Consider the following 23,949-nt stretch of genomic DNA (forward strand, 5'->3'; position numbering starts at 1 on the left):
CCATACCCATGTTAAACGATCACTTTATATCATAAGTTTTTGTTGAGCCAGGCTTTCATTCAGGACTTGGCAATATTTTCATTCTATGGTAAAATATTGCGTTTTGAAGGGGAAAAATACAGTTAAAGCAGAAAGTTGACTTGGTGACGAGTTTCCGAACACTGCTTCAGAAAAATCAACCGTTAAGAATTTGTATGCTAAGTTCAGGAGTGGTGAAATGAGCATCAAAAAAATGTACAAAATAAGTTTGGCTGATCGTAAAGTGAAGATGTTCGAAAAAACGATGAGTTCATGATTCAGACCAAAAGCCACGATGAGTTTGACTCACATCAGTATTTGGAGATGTTCAAGCACAATAAATCCGAGTTTATATGTGACAATGGGTGAAACATGCTTCGATCATTTCTCTACGAGTTCCACTCCACAGTCATCTAAGTGAACTGTATACGATGAATCCGCTCAAAAGCGTGGAAAAACGCCGGCTTTCAAGGTTACGGTGTCTGTATTTTGGAATGTGCATGAAATATATTTTATTACCTACCCTGATAATGGAAAGATCATCCACGACGGCTACTATATAATATTATTGGACCGTTTGAAAGACGAAATCGCCGGAAAATGCCGCATTTGAAGGAATAGAAAGCGATGTTTCACCCAGATAATACATCGTGTCACAAATCAATGAAAACGATGGCAAAAATTTGAATAGGGCTTTGAATTGCTTCCGCATCCACTGTATTCTCCCAGAATTAGCCACAAGACTATATTTCTTGTACCAAAATCTCAAAAAAAAGCTCGCTGTGAAAAAAATTTTTGTCGAATGAAGAAGTGATTTCCTATTACATATTTAAAAACAAAAGAACAATCATACTACAAAAACGGTATCGAAATGTTGGAAGGTCACTTTACTCAGTGTATCACCTTTGAAGGCGACTATATTGAATAAAAAAAACACAATTTTGCCATAAAAAATTATAGACTATGGTTGACAGGGGAATTTCCAATTAACAGGTGATTAAAAGTGTACTTTACAAATGCGTAACTCCAATATTAAAGCAATTTAATGGCCATTTCTTAGGTTCACTTAAGTCATGAATATATGGAAAGATACATAGGCAGTCACTATGGATAGAAAAAGAGCATTATCCATTACATATGGGTTGTAGATTTGCCAAGCAATATATAAATTATCTTCATTAAATGTAGTAAACTTTAATATGAGTATAGTTATAGTATATAGTTTAAATTGTGTATCGCGAATTGCGGTTAACGCTTTGCGATGTCTATTCAACATTAAAATTGAAAATACCACAATTTCCGATGCAGTATCCATCCATACAACCACCTTTAGTTGGTGCTGATGTTTCATATTTCATTTATGGTATTATTTATGTGTATAATCTTATTTAGATAAGTTCCACACTACGTTTGAAAAGTAAAGCAGTTCAGTTTATAGAGACTGAAGACTTTTACTGAATTCGGATTTTGTTCGTTGTGCCTTGAGTTGACTTCTTGCCCAGTCTAATTCTGCCATATTCAAAAGAATATCTGTAAGTGTTTCTGAAAATTTTCGTGCTCAGAATGCGCCAAAAATATATCATGCAATCAAAGGAATGGAATCAAATGCATGTAAAATACTTTTATTTTTAAAATACAATAATCGATAAACATTTTATAAATACGCCATAAGCTTGAAATGCCACTTTATGTACTTAAAGATATACAATACACGATATTATAAAACAAGTGTGAGTATATAAGGTCTACAATTTTTTGTAAACATGTGTTATGTGCGAATAGCGCTGCCCATAAATATTCACTTTGTCTATTTATAATTGAAATTGCAACTCAGCATAATACTGACGCAGTATATTAATAATGAAATTTGTTACAGATGCGGTTTCAATCAAAATTTATATTTTTACACACTTTGTGGTCCAATATGTGACAGAGATATTGACATATTTCTATAATTTACGGTGCAATATGTGCGCGTATGGTTTTTAAAAACGTTTAAAGTTATCGATTTTTCCCTTATAGGGATTTTTTGAACTTTTACAAAAAAGTGATCATCTTTAAAGCAAATTAATTTGTAACTTTGAAGAGGTACTACTCTAACATGAAATTTTCCGCTCTACAAAAATATACTTAATTGTTATTTTTATGTAATCTTTCCTTAATAAGTTGTACGCAGTTAAATTTGGGTATCAATTGCACTGTATTCATTTACTTATAGTACACCATATCGTATGAGCAACAACGAAAGTATAAATCACATGCATAAATGCTTAGCGAATTTGTACTATAACTTCGATTCTATATAAGTTTTAAATAAAAGTTTTCATGAAAAACTCGTTCGGACCGTTTTTGTAGAGCGGAAAGTTTTGTACTCGAATATCATATATTTTTCAAAGTTTCTAGGTGCACTTGTTCATTGTAAAACATCTAACAAATCCTATGTTATATACTTGGAAAAAAAAATATGATTTAGGCACGGTTTAAATTGAATATATAGTGTTCGTTTACGTACAAGTTTAGGGCAAAAACTCACACTCTAAAGGACAGGAAAACAATACCCTTGTTAAGTAATGGGCACATATTTATTTACACCATTTTGATTCAGTTCATACTTTTACCTCCCGAATTTACGTTTTACACTATCCTATCTTAAACTAAAAAGAAATACAAGTGCTAGTAAAATGAATAGACATAATTATTTTAATTTAAGCTATCGAAGGACATTATAATCCTTTAATGGAAGGGGCAGCCTTTGGTTAGTTTCGTACAATCTCAGGCCTGCCTTACCCAAGCTCAAAGAATTGGCTTCAATATAACCGAATTTTAATAGTAATTTCTATAGAAACTCAACCAATTACATATATTTGTATTTGTAAAACAGATTCAAATGGTATATTCTTTCAATTGATTTTTTATCTGGTTTGACAAACATTTGCGGCGAGGCGAGCAAAAACCTTTGTGGATGGTCTATTGAGGTTTGTTTGCGGTTTTGTAATTACTTGGTGCTTTCAACAATATATGTTTATATGTACATATATAATTATGCATGAATACTCATATGTATAGCACATATACTGTAAAGTGAAAGACTTTTATGGAATATAAAAAGTGATGGTATGTGGAAATTAGGCGCGATTGTATTACGAATTAAAGTTCTAAGTCGTTTTCAGGTATAATATTTCAAGTAATGTTAGGCGGGCCACACCCATTGTACGCAGACACTTGGCAGAAAAATGACAGATAGTTTGGGTAATGGTTTGGTGTGCGAATATGTGAAATATTTTTTTATTAACAATTTAAGGCCGAAATTTTGGTCAAAAATCTATTTGTTTTCGATAAGCCGACATTTTGTTAAAAAAATGTATTTTATCTATTTTTGCTTGACTAAATTTAATATTAATTTAACTAAATGTTTAGAGAATGTAGTTCAGTCAGACATAGTGGTCACCGCAAAACGTTGTTTTGAGAGGAGCTCCAGGAGATCAGCTGTAGTTCCATTCTAAATAAATATTTTTATTAAAACTAAGACTGAAAATACAGCTAAAAGATTCCATAATAAATAACTTTAAAAGATTTCTTAAAAAAAATCTGGTAAAATCCCTTTTTTTGACCTTATAACTGTACATAACCCGTTAGTACTTTCCTTTTGCACCCCTAAACACAATCCAATGATTTCCGTTTTTTTATTTTTTTTAATTTTAAACCTTCATTCGCTTACTCACTTATATCATTAGATAAATACAAACAGAAGGGGATCCCTACCGAGGAACAAACATGAATAGTAGCCATCTTGATCTTACATATACAACAAAGAATATTTTTGCTAAGGGTTTTTCAGATAATCGTAAATAGTATTTTCAATGGCTGCAAATCCAAAGAGACAAGCAACCGATAAATCTGTTATAAGAAGTAATCTGTAATTACAACGAATCAACGCAGTCACCAATCGGCACTGACAAAAGAAAAATTTCGTTAAAACATAAAAAAGGCATATCATTCCATTAGGACTAACAAAGATATATAGTATATGCATGCGTACATAAGAATTTATGAGCGGGAACTCGACGTATATAATATAGTATAGTATTTACCCTTTACTTCCTCATTTACTGGTTTCAGCTTCCACGTTAATATGCACATAACCCCACAGTATAGTGCAAGTATAATATGCCAGACTCCATATATCCGTATACGCTTCTGGCACAATGAGGTATATTTTCTTTTTTTTATAAAAGAGAGTGCAAAATGTAATTTAATTAATTGCAAACCACTGTAAACAATGTTGTTTCGCTGCATCCTTTCATTATATGCATTGCCTGCAGTTTACATAAAAGAATGCCCATTTATATTGGTTTGAATATTGTTAAGAAGAACAAGCAAGGAAGCGATAAGTTCTGGTGCAACCGAACATTTTATAATCAAGACTCACAGTTAGGGTAATACTTTAAGGTGGAAGCGTCAACTAAAGCATCTAATTTCAAGCATATTTATTTATATTTATACTATATTTAATTCATGCCCTGACCGGTATATACGGCATAAAGTTTTTAAGAATAACGAAAATCACTATACATACTATATATAGTCTCCCATATACTAAACATATCGAGTCGATTTTATCTATTCTTGCAAATACCACATACAGTTAACGTCAAAGTCACCAAGCACGATTTGGACATCATGGGGGGCAGCTCTCATAGGTGCGCTCCAAACGCTCATACTAGGTCACTGTAGGAAATGCCATAAGAACCGACTCATCTCAGTTCTTATCCCGTTCATCGTACTTCTTGGACGACGGTGATATTAGCCGTTATTTTTACGAAGACATACATAAATCAGCTCAGTAGCGCCACCTTCCCAATTAAGGGACTGGACATTCCAGGTGCATGTTCTTAAATCATAATCCTTAATGGGGTCGTCATAAAAAGGAGGGTCTCCCGTCTATGGTTATTGTTTCGGGGCGTCTTTTGGGGCGTCTTTTACGTGGTCGATCCCAAACCCAGCGCACAAGTGCGAGCAGTGATGGTTCGCCTTCTCACTTGACCTCGCCTTCAAGGCGCTCGTGAGCCATATGTAAAAGAATCAGTTAAAAACCTTTTTCGCCCGATTTTATCCTTTTTAGGCACAAAGATACACAATAGTGAGTAAAACACACTCTCACATTATTATGGTATAAGGTCCCCCGAAGTTCGAAACTGTTTATAATTTGTATATGGGGGCTCAGGGAAATATTAACCCGATTCAACTCATTTTGATACACAGAGATACTATTGGCTGGAAAGGAGTCTCTCTGAATTTCAATTGTATATATATTTGATTGGATTTGGAAAATTTTTGTCACAAGGTCGCATACTTTAATAGTGCAAAGTTTTAAATATAAGTTTTATAATACAAATAACCAAATTTAGTCGTCGGTCGAGTCCTGAGATATGTGATTTCATTTAAAATGATGCCATGCCCTTTATACAGTTTTTACCCCGGGACCATCTCGGGTATATAATCCTATGTCTTTGCGACATTAAGGTTATGATTTGTCACCGTAATATTGGGAGTGGATCTTATGATTTCATCTATTTTACAGTATTAAAAGAAGTGGCAAAGTGGTTTAAAAGATATATTTATTAAGCAAATTTGTGGCCACGACTATTTTTGCAAAAATCTTTATAACACAGGTGTCCCTTGCTACTACGAGCCCCTGTGCCAAATTACTGTTATATATCTTAATTTAGTGCTTAGTTACAGCATTTTATAGGTTTTTGTTTAATGGCGTTTTGTGTGCCCATCCACGAACTCTTCCTTACTTGTTCGCCAAGGAAAATGTTTACAAAGGTTATTTTCAATATATATTCAATTCAACTCAATATAGGTGACATTTGAATCCAAACTGCGCGCGTCGAAGGATTTGTAGAATTATTTTTTTTAGGTCGGTAGTACTATCAGTCACATTTATCTCAAATTTCATGTCAAAATATTCATTAGTGTTTGAGATACGTGTCGTTTTGTCAGCTCCTAAAAGTGCGTTCTTCGTTTTTTGCGATGTCGAAATTTGTTGAGCAAAGAATTTGCATTAAATTTTGTTTACGGAATCAATTTTCTGCTGCGGATACGTTGAGGATGGTGCAGAAAGCCCTTGGTGATGAGGCTATGTCTAAAAAAAATGTTTACAAGGAGTATAGTGAGTTCCAAGCCGGCCGTGAACGTGTCGAAGACGAAGAGCGTCCAGGGCGACCATCAACCTCAACCGACGAAGCTCACGTTCAACAAATCAAAGATATGGTGTTGAAAAATAGTCGATTAACAATTAGAGACCTTGCTGATGAAGTTGGCATATCGAAAAGCTCAGCCAATACCATTTTGAAGGATGTTTTGTGCCTCAAGCGCGTCAAATCTCGACTGGTACCGAAAAAATTGAATTTTTTGGAAAAAAGGCGTCGCGTTGAAGTGTGTGAAACGATGCTTTCCGACTACCAGGGTGTCATGAAACGCATTATAACTGGCGATGAGACTTGGATCTATGCTTACGACCCCGAAACAACCGATCAATCGAGCGAATATCGTGCCAAAAGAGAGCCGAGACCAAAAAATCGCGCCAAAGTCGCTCAAAAATCAAGGTCATGTTGACTGTTTTCTTCGATTATCGTGGTGTTGTGCATTATGAATTCCTTCCAACCGGTCAAACAGTCAACAAGGAATATTATTTGAACGTTATGCGTCGTTTGCGTAACGCTATCCGCCTAAAAAGGCCGGAATTGTGGAAAGACAATTCTTGGTTTTTACACCACGATAATGCACCATCCCATACTGCCCTCGTAATTCGTGATCATTTCGCCAAAAACTCAAGCCATATCATTCCGCAACCACCGTATTCACCTGATCTGGCGCCGTGCGACTTCTGGCTGTTCACCAAGCTTAAAAGACCGCGCAGGGGACACCGTTTTTATACGACAGAGGAGATTCAAGCCGCAGCGAAGACGGAACTGAAGGCCATCCCGGAAAGTGACTACAACGAGTGTTTCGAAGACTGGAAAATCCGTTGGCATAAGTGCATTGCATCGTGGGATTACTTTGAAGGGAATGAAATTGATTTGGAAGAATAAATAAAGTATTTTCAAAATAAATACAATGTAACCTTATTTTTGGGCATAATAGTAAATATATTTGTGCTCAGGTTACGGGTTACATGGGCAGTCTGACAGTCACACGTATTTCAACTCTTTTCTTCTTGTATATAGTTTATATATATAAAACTCTATATCAACCGTTTTGTGAATAAAGCTATTGTACTCAGCAACAACATGTTGCAAGGGTATAAAGATCATTCATTTTTTTATTTGTATATACTATTTTATGTAGCAGAAAAACGCATTTCTTGCAGCTGCATACATATATATGAGTTAAATACCCATACATATGTGGATACGTTAACGTTACATGGTAATTTACACACATGCAAGCGCTGAATTCACCGTTTGGATTACAAATACCTACACTAAAAACTTGTTAGCTTCCATTAACTTTACTCATATAAATATATCGCAATAACATTACATGTATTATTAAGGATACGAGCAATCGATATTGTCTTGTCAAAATTTTAACTTTGAGACAAACAAAAAATTTCGCGAGTTGAACCCTCTGTAGGGAAAAATAAATTAAATATAAAATAGATATGAATATACTATATAAATATATATAAGATCAAATAGAAAAATGAACCTTATGAAGATATGTATATATTTATATAGTAAATGTGTGCGCACAGTCCTATTAGTGTCAACGTATAATTAGCGTAACCTATATTTTAAAGTGGTTAGTCTTGTGCATAACCTAAATTACACCGCCTTAATTTAAAACATAAACAACTTGTGCTAAGAAATTACAAGTTTGTAGGAGAGAGGTAAGAGGAGAAGTCATGTGTTTTGGCTATGTAAGTCTAGTGATACACCACACCACTACTTATACAAAAGAACTTGTTCAACTAAATTACGAAGGTGAAAGGAAAGTTAAGTACCCTTTAAAAATCTGTCAAATTATTAGTCTTTGTAATGTTATCTGAAAATTTGTAAAAATCAGCATTTGTTCATGTACTTAAAAAATACCAGTGACTCATTATTTTTACTTAATGAAACGAAAATTTTCTGCCAAAATATTTTTATAGAAACTCTTGTATTCGATGTGGATGATGAATATAATGCAGACAATCGTTGATATTTATAGATATTTTCTTTTTTTACCACTACCAAACATACAAGTGTCGCAAACGTATCCAGCTACCTTCGTAAAACGGTTTGTATTGCAGCAGCTTGTACAACATACTGCAGAACGTACTACACACCACGTAATTGCTTCAACATTTTTATAGTGGAGGAGATATGTTATCATAACATGGCGGTGTCTCCTCCAGAAACCCTGTACTACGCTAATAATGGAACCAGGCTTGGTAGCCTGTAACCGCGTAAACATAACACTCCCACTTACACATACATATATGAATGCTCGAGAGATGAAAAATAGCGACTATCTACTTCTATCTGCCATGTAAAACTGTGAAACATATAAAAATGTTAACTTAGAGATGGAAACGCAGATGCAAATACGGAGATGGCAAATTGCACACATTCATTTATCTGCCAGGTAGGCGGCAATAAGACATATGTATGTACTATATGCGCGCGGTTGAGCTCAAAACCTAATAGCAGGAATGAAGCGATTAAATGGCCGGAATATGACGGTCGACTTGTAAGAGTATTTGGCAGCGAAAGGGCGACCTCTCTCGATAACCATCGAGGAAATGCAAAAATCCAGACAATTAACTGGTGTAAATACCATGTAAAGGAAAAATGTAATGGCTCGCAAGCAGGTGGAAACAGTGGAGGTAATTACTTTGCAAAAGCAAATTGCACATGTCCATGTGGCAAGTCATATTCTTTTGTATTGTAATGAATATGCATGAAGTCGCATGCCAGATTTCTGCAGAAAAAGCATTTAAGTTTTTGTGTGCTTTTCGCAGGCCATACAGATAAAAATGTCTGTTAAGTATGTAAACAGTTGCTTGTAAAACTGCGCTCACGCGCTCAAAAAAAAGTTTTGAGAAAAGAGCACTAATGGACTCGCTACGTTCGTAAGTTTTTCTGACTTTGAGATATGTTCGCGTATTCGCTGTTACGAGTAACAAGTATATTATAATTTCAAAACTGATTTTTTCTCGAGAAAGTTTGGCGGCTTCGCGCGTTCTTGTGCCTTTTAGTCGCAGTGCTAATGAAGCGATTTTAAGCAAAATAAAAATGTGTGGAATTGTTTTACAATATTTTTTAAGATTCAGAAGCTTTCAAGCTTTGAAAATTAAAATTTTTAAAAACTTTATTTCATCTCTATTCCAACGAAAAGCAAATTTATTTGCAAGCAAGTGATATTATCATATTGCTAATATAGTAAATTAATATTAATTTAAAACTTTTTTCACGAATATACAGTTCAGTCAAGGTAAACGTATCGCTGCCTGAAATATTGTCTAATGTTACCATTTTTATTTTCCAATTAATAAATTGACATTTTTTCAGAGTTGAGTTTAAAACTGAGCACATCATGCCCGTGCTAGCTGTAACTTGAGTAAAAATTGAGATATCTCGATAAAACTTGGAATGCGGGTTCATTAGTACAAAAAGCGAGGTCAATGATGGGCATAATCGGACCACTGCCACGCCCACAAATCGTCATTAACCGAAAGCATAAAAAGTGCCATAATTTTTTGAAAAAGTGGGCGTGGCCCCGAACTCTAACAAGTTTCAGGTACATATCTCTTAAACCACTTAAGCTACAACAACCAAATTTGCTGAGTGCAATTCTTATAAGAACTCCGATGAAATCGGAAGAAAACTTCGCTCACTCCTCGTATAACGATACTGTTAAAAACTACTGAAAGCACGGTAAGTCACTAAATAAATACGCCAGAGACATGAAATTTTACCATACAGATGGTATGAAAGAGTTTTATGAGAGCTGTTGTGAAAATTGGACGATAGGCGTAGCACCGCCCACTTTATAGTGAAATCCCATACCCCAGTAACCGATTTCGAAAAAATTAAATACGTGGCATTCTTTATACATTTTTATTTTACATTGTGAAAATGGACGAAATCGAACCACAACCACGTCTACTTCCAATATAGCACAATTTTAAATTCTACTTCATTCGTTCAGTTTCCAGTACAGAAATTAACAAGCAATAAACATAATGGGATTAAACTTTTCGCGAATAATTCCTTTAGTGTATGCCACCTTATGGCAAAAAATTGTTTAAATCCAACAAAAACTGTTCAAGACCCTAGGTGCCGAAATGGTGGACCCCCGTATCTATAGTTGACTTTTGATCGAAAATATCGGTCAATGTCCAATATAGATAACTGCAATTAAGGGATAATTCTTCTCTTGTAATGGCATGTCTGTATGTCAAAAATGGGTTTAATCAGACCCGTACTTTCCTTAGCCCGCAGATATCCTATATAAATATTTTCGAACGTCGTGGTGACTTTGTACCGTATATATTCGCCAATATGTGAGTTATCCCAATGAAAGTGAAAGACCTTGTTTTATTCATAACCGTATAACTTTGTGCCTAAAATAGATAAATTTAAACGAAAACTTGGCCTAGCTCCTATATAACTAATATCAGGATTTTCGAACTTCCAGATGACTCTTCTCTATTTGATTGGTTTTACACCTTAAAGTATTTTTCTGGCTATAATTATTGCAAGTTGCAAGAATTTATAATATTCGGTTGCACCCGAATTTAGCCTTTCCTTAGATGTTTTTTTTTTTGTTATTTTTTTTTAATTTGAGCTATAACAATTTACTATCTATTATCTTTATTTCGAGCTCAGTTATAACACTTTATATGTTCGTTTAATGGCACTTATCCGATTACGCCCATCTGTCGATCTTCCTATTCTTCCAAGAAACAAAGAACGGCATCATCCATATGCAAATTTTGGTTCAAGTTATCGATTGCATAGCAGACCGACCACCAATCTTATTATGCCGCTCTTATTATACTGATCATTTATATAATAATTTATTATACTAACTGTGTAGGTGTTTCAATATGCTCCGATACACTCTACAGATACTCGTACATATATTCCATATGTGTACGTCTGCGGTATATTGGTTTATTAATCCACGTCGGGGTGACGTGATACCCAAAAATCCAACTGGCTTGTTTAGCTGAGCGTTTAATGTCTCATATTTAGGTAACGGTGATCAGCAAGTATCAGGTGATGATGCTCTTAGTATGTAATGCATTATTATGATAGCCTTATAATGTATGCAAGAGAGAATGTGGCAGTGCTTTCCCTAAGCTAACAATGTAAAGAAGAATATAGGATAACTTAACTTTTATTTGTACTAAGTAATAACGGATGGACCATATGAGACGTAGCCGCGGCCAAAAGTTTTAATAGAAAATCTTCCAAAGATAAATAAATTTGAAGTCTCGGTATTTTTTCTTTAAAAGAGTTGGGAACCTCGAAATGGATTACCCTTTATTTCTAGATATTGTATATATGTAGATTACCAAAGGCGTCTATTATATACATACATACATATAATTTAATAAATGGGCGTAAATGGAACATTAAAAATTATCACAATTATTGTTGTATGGTATTAGAGAGCCACAATGCAAAATTCCATAACATTACAGACAAATACATATAATATCTTTGTGTCCGATTGAATTTGAGTTACACTGTGATGACTATTTTAATCACTTTATATTGCAATGCTTCTATTATCATTATAAATGTAGCATTTATCTGTTCTGAACAATGGAAAAAACAAAAAAATATATATATAAAACAAATGCATAATTTTTATGGCTTTAAAGAATATTACTTTCATCTCTACTTCCACACAGCCTTAGTCCTGCGCATCGCTGCAATTGGAAAGTAGGAGTTAGTGGGACAAGGAAAAAATAAACATTATTTCAGCGCAACTGTAGCTGCTTATGAAAGGACGCAGTGCTTCTTTAATTAAACATTATGGGAAGAAGCTTTTAGTTGAAGCTAAACAGAATTATGCATAATTGCGCAAAATGAGACAATTTTTTGTGTAGATGTCCTTACTAAGAACCATATGAATGTAATTTCAAAGGCGAAATGTGCAATTAGTCATATACATTTCCATAAAATCCTCTTAGCATAATGTATATATATAGTATTTAATATTATAAAGAGTTGAGGACTTTATCAAGTATGAGTTACAAATTATTGTGTTAAGAATATGACTTTGAAATTGAAACTCATACTAATTTTGAATTCATATTTATTTGAATATGTACTGGCAGCCTTTTGAATTACACATTCATATTAATTAGCACAAATATTCATTATTAAAACTTCTGTAAACTTTTTCAGGCAAAACACTTCTAAACATTTTCGTGTATATTACATAATTTGTTTATAGCCAGCATTACCGAACAAATTTACTCATAATAGGCAAGCTCTGTGGTAAAGATACACCATGGTAAGGCCTCTTATTATTCATGAATTTATGTTCAGACTTTATTTGCAAGTAACTAAGTCTGCTTGGTTCTCATTAGAGAGAAATGCCATGATTTTTTCGGCGAATTTGCAACTTTTCAATGACCTTGCTTTTGGTCGGATTTCTTCATTGCTAATTTTGTTTGCTGCAATTATTTTATCATTTATTAAAATATCATATTCAGTATATGTACTTTCAAGACAACACATTATAGAAAATTAATATTGACGCTGTTATTCAGTCGCCGTGAAAACAATTCAAAACATTATAATATTTCAATGTTTAATTATTTATATCTTTAATAGACTTCACATAATGGTATATGGCGCTACGCCCATTTTCCTATTTTCTCAACAGTTTCTATGAGGCTCCGCTTTTTATCCTATTTGCATTACCTCGTGTGCTCGAAAGTAAATAGTTATCTCTCTAGCTTTTCAAGCTATTCTCTGCAAGAAGTTTGACACTCTTCCTTACTAAATCCACAGCAACCATTATCCCTAAATGGACGCAGGAGTACAGACTGGACTTTAATATCAAAATCAATGGCGCTAAAATTCTAACTGAAAATAAGCCTAGTATTTTAGGTGTTACATTCAATAGTATTCACTTCGTATGCGACTCCGGTTACTGCCAAAGTACACAGTCGCAACAAGTTCCTCAATTCACTGGCCGGCAGCTCATACAAAAGGACAAAGCAAAGTTGTTGGCAACATACAAAAAAGAGATATAGTAAAACGAGGTCGAGGAAACTTCTGACGTGCCGAAATACTGTACTTCGAATGATTACAGGATACCACTTAATATCCACCTCATTCATCTAATACCCCTCTCCCTATGATCTGATCCCATCACCTGCGATGACAGCCAAACTGAACCTTAGCACCCAAACGGGTACTAGATAACCGCTACAGCAGTAACTACAGAATCTTCAACTTTATTTTGGATGTGCAACTTAATGGTTCTGACTTCCTTATTTATAGAGTGAGGTACTTCTAGTAATTTAGGTAGTGGGCCGGTCCGATTTGATTTATTTTTACCCAGTCGGAAGAAGTACTACAAATATTCATTGTGAAATATGTTATATAGTTATTGGTAGGCGGGGTCACGCCCACTTTTTAAAAATTTTCAAACCGCAGATGCCACTCCCTATTAGCCGGCCAAATTATAGTTTTTTATCTTAATTCTTCGATTGGTAAAGATATTTCATAGGTTTTCGGTTAGTCGGAGCATACCTCTGTAATCTCAAACTCGCTCAGGTGCTAAGAAACATGTGCATCAAGTTTCCTCACGATATCTGAAGTTTTAGTCAAGACAAGCAGAGCAGTTCTTCTGTCTGTGTATACGATAAATACATAGTCCCTCAATTTTTCGTCCTTCTCTCTCCAACACGCTGCTTGTTTGTCGGAACGTCATATCGGATATAGTAGAGTAAATGAAATTGTCCCGTACCAAAATTAACAACAACACGCCGCAGTATAAAATCATTGTTTCTTCAAAAAATTAAAGAGAGTTTCAGACGGCATAAACTTTACAGAATAAGCTCAGTTAATGAAGGTATTAATTAATAACCTCAAATATCAATACACAGCATCGCCCACTTTTGGTCCAGAATATTCATGTACATGAATTTAAATTGAGTGTATCCACCACATGCGCAATTCTCTTCTGACCATTGGCCGCGTAAAAAAGCTTTTGTCAACTCCTTCTGCAGAAATTGTCGTTTCGCATGATTGCATGGGTTTGTGCATACATACATTTCCATGAGCAACCTTGTATAATTCTCAACAATGAGAAATAATGGAAGGTATTATGCTTCCGTGTCAGCGGTTGTTGTCAATTAAAATTGTAAGCCTTTAAAATGTGTCATGGATCTACATAAAAGAGATTGTCTGCAGATATATACTGAATTTACATAGATTCGAAAGCAGGTCAGCATTTAAGTTTGAGTGAATATGTTTGTGGGAAATGTATTTTTATATAAATACATCTTTATATGTACTCAAAGTTAGCAAAGTATTTCATTTTAATACAACTATAACAAGCTATACTTCTCTAGAGCCTTTTATGGGATCACCCACGATCATTAGCTTCATTACATGAATATGGTCAGGAAGATAAAGAGATAGTAAATGTAAGATCTCGAAATTAAAGTAGTGGAACTTCTAAGTACAACTACACGAAAATAACTAAACTAATAAGTTTATTAAAAATGGCGCTTCAGAGAGGATTAATAAATTATTATTACTGCAGTAAACTCTTATATTTACATAACTATTTCTCAGATAGTTTAGATTAAGTGTTGAAACCCTCGGAGAAGAAACTGAAAATTTCACTTTGTACTAACACCGGTCGTTTCTGAAGCTAAAACTCAAAGGTAGTATACTAGTAGAACTAAAGACTGGTGTGCCTCGACAATTCTCTCTCACCTTATGACAAATTCGCTGAGACCGTTGCTATCGATTCCATCGAAATCGCCTGATTTGCCAAAAATGATTTCCAAGATGTCTTAACGTCAGTGAATTGAAAGACTTTCGCCTTTTCTAGATGGATCGCACAGTGCGCAATTGTTTATTATTGAGCAGTGAACACCAAGCTAATGCAAGTTCTAGTTGTTTGACGTTAGTCCGCATAAGAACCGTGGATTACCAGCTTGTTCATAGTTTGAACGTACTGGGAAGTTAATTGTAATCAAATTTCGCAATTTTCCGGCACACAAACCAATCTCCAGGACACAAATCTCTCTCCTATTTGGTTGAATTCATACCACTCAGCAGAAGCGTTTTAGCGAATTCAACCAATCCAAAATCTGAATCAGTTATCTCAAGCTCGTTCTATACACTAGAGTCTCTCTCCGATGACAATGTGGCGAATTTGCGGCTCGATTTGGCTCTGCATTCGCATAAGATTGTGTTAGCGTAAGAACTGAAGCCATGGTTTTATCAATTGGGTGCTAGAAATGAAAAAAGCTAACGACGATAAGTCTCATTCATCTTAAAAATCATAAAATCAAAGTTTTGCGCCAATCAACCAGCAACGCTTGAAGAGCTCGAAGACAACATTCAGAGCAATGTAGCCGAAATGCTCCACCGGGTCTTCAAAAATTGACGTAAATGGCCGGCATTTGGTTCAAATCATAAATGGCATAAAAATAACTACATAACAAAAATATTGTAACCATTTTGAACAAAGTTGACTCTTCTACAACAAAAATTTTCTAGGAAGTGCACTCGTTGTCTCCCATAATATGGAACAACAAGTACGTCGTTAATTTCCACGCAACGCCGGCAACAGCTGTAACGCAACTACATTTGTCATCGCTACGTGTCGAGTATGTAGCCAATTTTACACAGAGTTTAGTTGTCAAAACCATTGCTGATGTTCTGTTCTGCGATTTTTTTTCACGATTCGCTACAAAGCTCAATTACGCTTGGTTGCATCTTGTATAAATGCCTGACTTTGTTAGGATTCCGCTGAAATGATGAAACATGCACTCCACATGTCGTGCACATGAGGATTCAAATTAGTGTAATGTTTTCAAAGCAGTTTCAGCTCCAACTACATTTGACACTGTAACAAATAGCCACCTTCTCTCAGCAAATATATCCACTATATATAGTTAAATATGTGCCACAGTCTCGCGTCTCGCGATTTAGAAATTCCGCGGCATTTACTGTGGCTCATTACTGCAGCGATTTCCATTCGCTCCGCCATACTCACTTTAAAAGTGCAATAAATATTAAAATTGCAACAAACAGCAGACCTTTACCTAGCAACGAAGCGTCGAAGGATGCATAAAGAAATTGTCCTGGCTACGGAAATTGCTTTATCAAGTGCGCTTAGATGACGACTTTAAGGAAAAATCAACTCTGCGAAAGGACCGCAAAACTGTCAAGTACAAAATAATGAACCAGTTACTTGCAGCTTTATATTACACCGCACAGTAGTTGGTGTAAAAAGATTTACTCGTAATAGGATAGACCGCAGCGAAATTCTTCTTCTTGATTGCAGCAAATTAATGAGAAAGAGGAAATAATCAGCGCAATTTATTGAAACCCTGTAATGCCACCAACAACAGTTACTGTTAATATTTCATGGTAGCTCATGGTGGAGGCGAGATTAACACATGCCTTATAGGAATTTTTGATATTGGAAAATAGCATTTAGTGCAGATTATTACTCTATTTTTATTCAGTGTTCACTCTTATTATAAACCTCTGGTTAAAGAGTGTCTTTAGGGGAAGGGTCTTACTTTTAAAAGTTATGAAAATCAATCCATAATTTTTCAAGTCTCCAGATGTTAACTTCAATTTAAATACCTTTTGGCACTATATCATAAATTAGTCAATATGCAATTATCTTAGCAAAGTTAAGTGAACATACATACAAATATACTACAGTTAAAAGCAGAAAATGTGCAAAATCGGACCACAATGTGTCCCCTGATCATATAACTATTATCCTTATTTTCGTTATTACATACCAAAATATGTCCTTAAGTATACTTGAGTAATATAAACTTAAATTCATCCAAGCCTACCGCTAGGGCAAACCGGTCTGACCGCATGTCTGTATGTGCGCAAAATAGTGCCTTAGTTTTTTAGATATCTATCTGAAATGTTGACCACGTCTTTATCTCTCCAAGTACTTACTCATTTTCTGGAACCGCTGATATCGGACCACTATAAAATATACCGGTTTTTCTAATAAGGACGATATGATTTCTGAGTGCCGTTTCGGCCATTTTTAATATGTCTTGATTTCTAATTTTTTTCATTATATTCAATAATGTTAACAACTTCATCATGAAAAGATATTCAATTTTGTTACCAAAATAATCGTTCTCCAATTTCAACTTTTTGTCGGCTTTTACAATTTTGTAGTCTTAATAATCGTTCACACTGTGCTCACCTTTCGTAGAATTAGTGAACATTTCGAGCGTACATTTTCTTTACATCATATTAAATGCCAAAAATACAAAAACCCGCTCAAAGTAATGAAAATATTGCTGCTGTTCAGGGAAGTGTTTGCTAAAAATCGCAATTTGTCGATTCTAAGGCATTCTCAAGAATTGGAATTGCCTCAACCTAAAATCTGGCGTATTTTGAGAAAAGATTTTGGCTTGTATAAAATCGATCTCCCTCAAAAATTTAAGCCACTGATTGCAGGAGTCCAACTTTTTATGACTGCAATTGGAATAAGTTAATCTTGAAAACATCTGGTGTCAACAAGACGGGGCTACGTGTCACATAGCTCGTGCATCAAGTGAATTATTCGGAGAAAATTTGAAGGTTTGATTATTTCAAGAATTGAATGGGATCAAAGAAGTTGTGGCCGTCCTGGACGTGGTTGGGTTGTAACATTGAATGATCTTTAAGAAGTTTTGTTTTAATACCATTAGACTACTTTTTGTGAGGCTATTTGAAAGCATAGGTAATAAATAGCATTTAGTAATAAACCAGGCTCCCTTCAAGCTTTTGCAATCAACATTGAATGGTCATGACATACGACTCGATTTAGTGGTAACAGTATTCAATAATTGGGTTCATCGATTTCGTTCGTTTGTTCGTGTACCTAGACGGAAGGATTTTGAAGAAGGCTCACTCTAACAAACTGAATTATTGCTGATATGAGGAATTGACTATTTCTTGTAGTTTTTGTTTTCTTTGACGATACTACTTTCACTTTTGGTACAAAATATAAATAAACGAACGAAATGCATACTCGTCTTTGCAGAAATGTACAAGTATTATTATACTCTCACAAGAATGCCCAGTTTTAATTTATTTAATCGTTGTTTATAAGGGTTTTTCCGGATGTTGCTTTAGCAACAAGTGTTTCGGTGGCACCAGACTTTTTTGGAGTGCCGGGAAGAGACCGCTGATGAATGAGCAAATCGAAAGTGAAACGATGCGTCTTGTCTTTTTTGACTGAATTATTGGCCGATTGATCATCTGTTTCTGGATAATAAGCATAGATCCAAGACTCATGGCTAGTAGTAATATGTTTCATGATATCCTGGTAGTCCGAAAGCATTGAATCACAGACGTTAATGCGACGTTGTTTTTCGAAAAAAAATTGTGATTTTGGAACCATTTGTGTTTTCACTTTTCTTAGGCCCAAATGACCTTTCAAAATAGTTTTCACTGATCCTTCTGATATTGCAACAATATCGGTAGGATCCCTGTTAGACGATACCTTAATTTTATTAGCGTGTTTATCATCAGTTGATGCCCGACCTGGACGTGGTTCCTCGTCAACGCGTTCTGGACACTCTTCGAATAATAATTGCGAGCAAAAACACTTGCTCGCAACAAATAATTATCAGCGATAGCCTTTTCCCACATTCTGAACATTTCAGTCCAAGAAATGTTACTCCACACATTAAATTTAATGGAACTTCTTTATTGAACAATTTCACTCGTCGCCTAATACACTTTATATACGAGATCAAAAAGACAAGCTATACTACTAAACACTAATGATTATTTTGATGTCACATTTGGCCCAGATATCCCTGAGAGTCATACCAACCTAGAAAAAACGTTTCAACAAATAGGTTTACGCGCGAGATTTAAATTAAAAAGTATTTTTATTTTTTGCCCGCAGTAGTGGTTTTGTTCACATTACGGTATAGATATTTTATTTTACATACAAATGATCAAGGTAAGTGAAGTAAAAGTTCAGATATCTTGATGAAACTTGTCCGGACGGGACACCTTAACACAATTGATATTGCAGATGTAAGGAATTTACCTTTCCCATCTCGCCAAAGTCCTTAAAATGTGCTTTAATTAAGCCATTAAAAATACATAACTTTTATTTAGGACCGGGCAATAATATTACGACGCCTTTGAGTCTCACAAATTGCGAGAGTAATATAATAATAAAATATTCGGTTGCACCAGAACTTAACCCTTCCTTACTTGCTTCAGCTCAATTATTTTAGCAAATACAAAAATATTCATATTAATCACGTTCATCAAATAGTCTAAAGAATCTTCATCTGACAGGAAACAGGAATATTTCCATTATATATTTTCTTTGTTACTTTTGTTGTAAAAATTTTTTTATAATAAAACCTAGTATTACTATATGTACTAATTTATTCAAATCTCAATTTAAATGTTCTAACTATTTTTGGTGTTAAAAAAGTTATATTTCCCTATACAATTAAAAAAAAACTATTCAAAATAGTAACTAATTTTGTTAATTATTGAATTTTGCCCAAAATAGTCTCATTTCAATAATAAAATAATTTGTGCTTTTGCATAATGTCGTCAAAATCGCACATAAATCCGGAAACCAATCCCATATTATTTAATATGTTCACAACGTCAAACTTTTTTGTAACTTGTCGATGTCACGACTGCATTTTAATTAAACTTGATTCTATGGCTCTTAAGCATCTTCATTGCTACTTAGTAGTCAAAGGCATTTTAGAGCTAGGTAGCCGGTTGAAAGACATACATATTCGTAAATTTTGTTCTAAATGACATGTTGTCAATTGCGAAGTTAATTTCCGGTTTTTACACACAAATGAGTTGGACTTTAACGAATTCGTAATTTCCATCTATGCACATATTATTCCAAATTCGGTTACTGAGAAAATCAAAAGTCTCAGGTGAAAGAGATAAATTTAGGAGTACAGACATGACATTTTTAGGAAATTAGTTTCTTAGATATGGACAAGTCATGCTTTGTGCCTTCAAATAAAATTATCCAATTATCGACGTGCTTGTGGAAAAGTTTAACGGTTGCTTAAAACGATATTGAAATTTTACTATTCTAACACATTGCTGGCGTGGAGTTTGAAGAATGAAAAAATTGTGGGGAGACAGTGGCATTATATTGCCAATTATTATATTCATGGAGTGTGATTAAAAGTACTCCTCGCATCCTTCGCGAAATAAACTATTTGTTGCAAGAGATAACTGTTTAAATTAAGTCAGCAATATCACCGCAATTATTTCATAAATTTTAATATGCATTGTCTATATACAAGTATAAGTGCTGTAATGAAGCCTCTTCATTCGAGTAGTCCATTGGTCATTGCTTATAATCTTAGTAAATACTAATATGAATGAGGTAGTGACATCATATCCCTTATAAGCGTACACATTTCGCTCAGGTTTATTTACTGCTATTGGATATTCGTTGCAACTTATTTTATTCAAATTTTTGTATATCTTCATTTTTGAAATAAAACAAATAAATAAAACAAAAGCCTTCATGAAATCTTTATAAGGCATTTACGGCACTAATTAAATATTCAATACAATAGTTACTTGTCTTTCTTCATTTAAAGAATTATTGAGAATGGAATGGTAAACAATTGCCGCCAGTAGATGAATATAAACTATTTTAATTAGATTGCATTTACCTTCGCTATTTTGAAATAATTGCAGAAAATGATAGGCTAGGAGGCAAAAGCAATAAATGAAGTAGGTACATACTACTCCAAATATTTTTCATCAATAATAATTAATAATCTAGTTGATAAAAAGTCAGTTCTTATCCGATACGACATTACCTCTTTGTAGAGCTGGGAGGAAAGTAAGGAGAAATAAAAAAAACAGAGGAGCAAGAGGAATTGGAAAAAAGCAAGTAAAAATGAGGTATTAAATAAAACTAAGTGTACTTATTAGAGATTATGACTTCATTGAAGGCAACAGTTGTGCATAGTATTCAACAAATAACAAAGCGTAGTTTCATATCATTTGCCGTAAAACTAAAGTTATTTACTTACGTCGAAAGGGGTATGAAAACTCGGAAGTAAAATATCTATATATAAGTATTTGAAATGCGATAATAAAGATGATTTTTATATAAGCCCTAATTTGTCGATCCTTGAGGATATACTGATCAGCTGTTTAGTAGTTTATGAGTACCTATCACAAAGGAGGACTTTCCACACAAGAGAGATTGATCGATTTTGGATCGACACCACGACCAAACCTAACTTAACTGTTTATACAGACCATTATTTTTAACCCCTTTATAACGAAACTTTTTCCCGCTCTTTTGAAATTTCTCTTCAGTAAAGTTTTGCCATTTCACCATAGAAATATATGCGATACAACAACGAGTCGAAGCTATTAAAAAGTACTACCGCAATTTGGAGTCAGTGGCTTCAATTTTAATAGCCAACTTATGGTCGTCATTATCTTCTGTCAGATCGACTATTAAGCATCTAGTGGAAAAGTTTGAAGCCAAAGGCACAGTAGAAAATGTTCCCATGCCAGTGAGAGAAGGAAGTGCTAGCGCATCAATACAGGAAGACCCAAATCAGTCTTTCACATGTCGTTCTTAAGCCTTGGGCATCTCTGTGACGTCGTTGTCACGAATTTCGCGAAAAAATCTTGACCACCAGAATTGTTGTATGTTCGCGAATTGGGTGAGAAACAACTTGGAAATGATCCACATTTTCATCGAAAATTTTCTACAGCGATGAGGTTCATTTCAAGCTAAACGGCTTCGTCAATAAATAAAATATGCATAATTGGTCAGGCAGCTATCCACAGGTACTCTATGGGTCCCCATTGCATCCCGAAAAAGTTACGGTTTGATGCGGTTTATGAGCCGCCGGGGTCATTGGGCCATACTCCTTACGTGATGATCAAGACCGACGCGTTACTGTGTTGGGAATAGCTACCGCTCAATGAAAGCTGAATATTTTTGGCCCAAATTGGATGATATAAAGTTACGCAATATTTGATTCTAAAAGAACTGCGCCACAGGTCACACAGTGGAATTGATAATCGATTTATTGAAAACCAGGTTTGGTGAACGTGTTATCTCACGAAATTTTCCATTCTGTTGGCCGCTTCAGCCGTGCGGCTTGACGCGGTTAGAATATTTTCAGTGGCGCTGCGTCAAGTCTATGATCTATGCCAATAAGCCAACGACGATTGATGAACTTCACAGGAATATCGAACGTGAAATTGCAGCAATGTCTGCCGATTTATGCTTGAAAACCGTCGTAAACCGAGTCAATTCTTCTTTTTCTTCTGCAAGCGTAACCGTGGATGCCATGCAAAAGAAGTCTAGTTCCTTACATAATGGCATCGAATGTGCTTTCACAGGGATAAGAATTTCATTGAGTCCATAAACCATATTTGTTTTATTTAAAGAAAACTTTTGCAGCGCTCTTATTGAAAACTCCGTTATTTGCATTAACAAATATTACAAAAAATTTTAATTTATTTAGTGTTTTGGGTAGATCAAAACGAAAATATTTAACATATCTACTTAAGAGAAATAAATTTAATGAAATTAATGAATTCTTTGCGATTGCAGTTTGTACTCTATAACTTCATTCACAGTCCATATTTTAATTAAATCAGCAGATTTTAAATAAAATCAATTATATGCCACTTAGTAAAATTTTCTTAGTAGCAAACTCCTACCTAGTCTACTTCTTCTTTTACGAATTCTTACGTAATTTTTATTTTACGCATGAAATATTTACCTACACTTCACTTTCACACATAGTTTATCATTTATAAATTTTCAGCTTCTCTTTGAGTGATTTGCTAACTTTAAGGAATATATATTTACAACCTTTGCTTTACCATCTTGTCATTTTTATCAAATACGGCACAATAGCACAATGTAGGAAAGTCGATTATTATTCTTTGCTTAGGGTCATTTACCATTTTGTTTATTTTTTAAGCAGGAAAAGTGTAGAAGGAAAAAACACATATTTTTTGAAGAAAGCTCTTAATATATGTACATTAAAATGTCCGTTATTTTACAGGTTTTTCGAATACACCTTTCAGAGTTTTAGTTTTTTGCCCAAGAAATAAGATTCAATGTAAGCAAGCTCTTTCTCTTCTACTTTTTGAATTTTTTCAATAATTTCTTTATATACAAAATAAACAAACAATTTAGGGTGATAATTTTTTTCATAAAATTATTCGTTTTAATGTTATAGTTAGGCATCAAATGGACTACATTCCTACAGTGGAATGAACACCATGCCGTATGAGTAATGCAGATAGAATAAATCGCTTGTATAAACAGACCGTTGCAGAAGCCTTTCGAAATCATAAAAAAAGAACGAAATTCATTTTATTATGAAATGCATTGAAAACGGAAGATAAGATAACTAACATTAAGGAAAAAATAATTTTCTGGCCATCTGTGGTCGGGAAAAGGAAAGGATTTTTAAGAGTTAAAAACGAAAACTACGAATCCTAGAGAAAAAATTTTACGGAAATGTTTAAGATAATAAAAAAATCTATGTATAACTTTTATTTATAGACCTTTATAAATCTTATGATATATACTAGGAAAAAGACAATATAAATTGAAAATAAAAAGCTTGTTTACGTTGAAACCTTGTTTTTGTGCAAAGGTGAAACTTCAGAGGACGCTAGCAAGAATAAAACA

This window comes from Bactrocera dorsalis, chromosome 5 (assembly GCF_023373825.1).
Source record: "Bactrocera dorsalis isolate Fly_Bdor chromosome 5, ASM2337382v1, whole genome shotgun sequence".
In the NCBI taxonomy this organism is placed as follows: domain Eukaryota; kingdom Metazoa; phylum Arthropoda; class Insecta; order Diptera; family Tephritidae; genus Bactrocera; species Bactrocera dorsalis.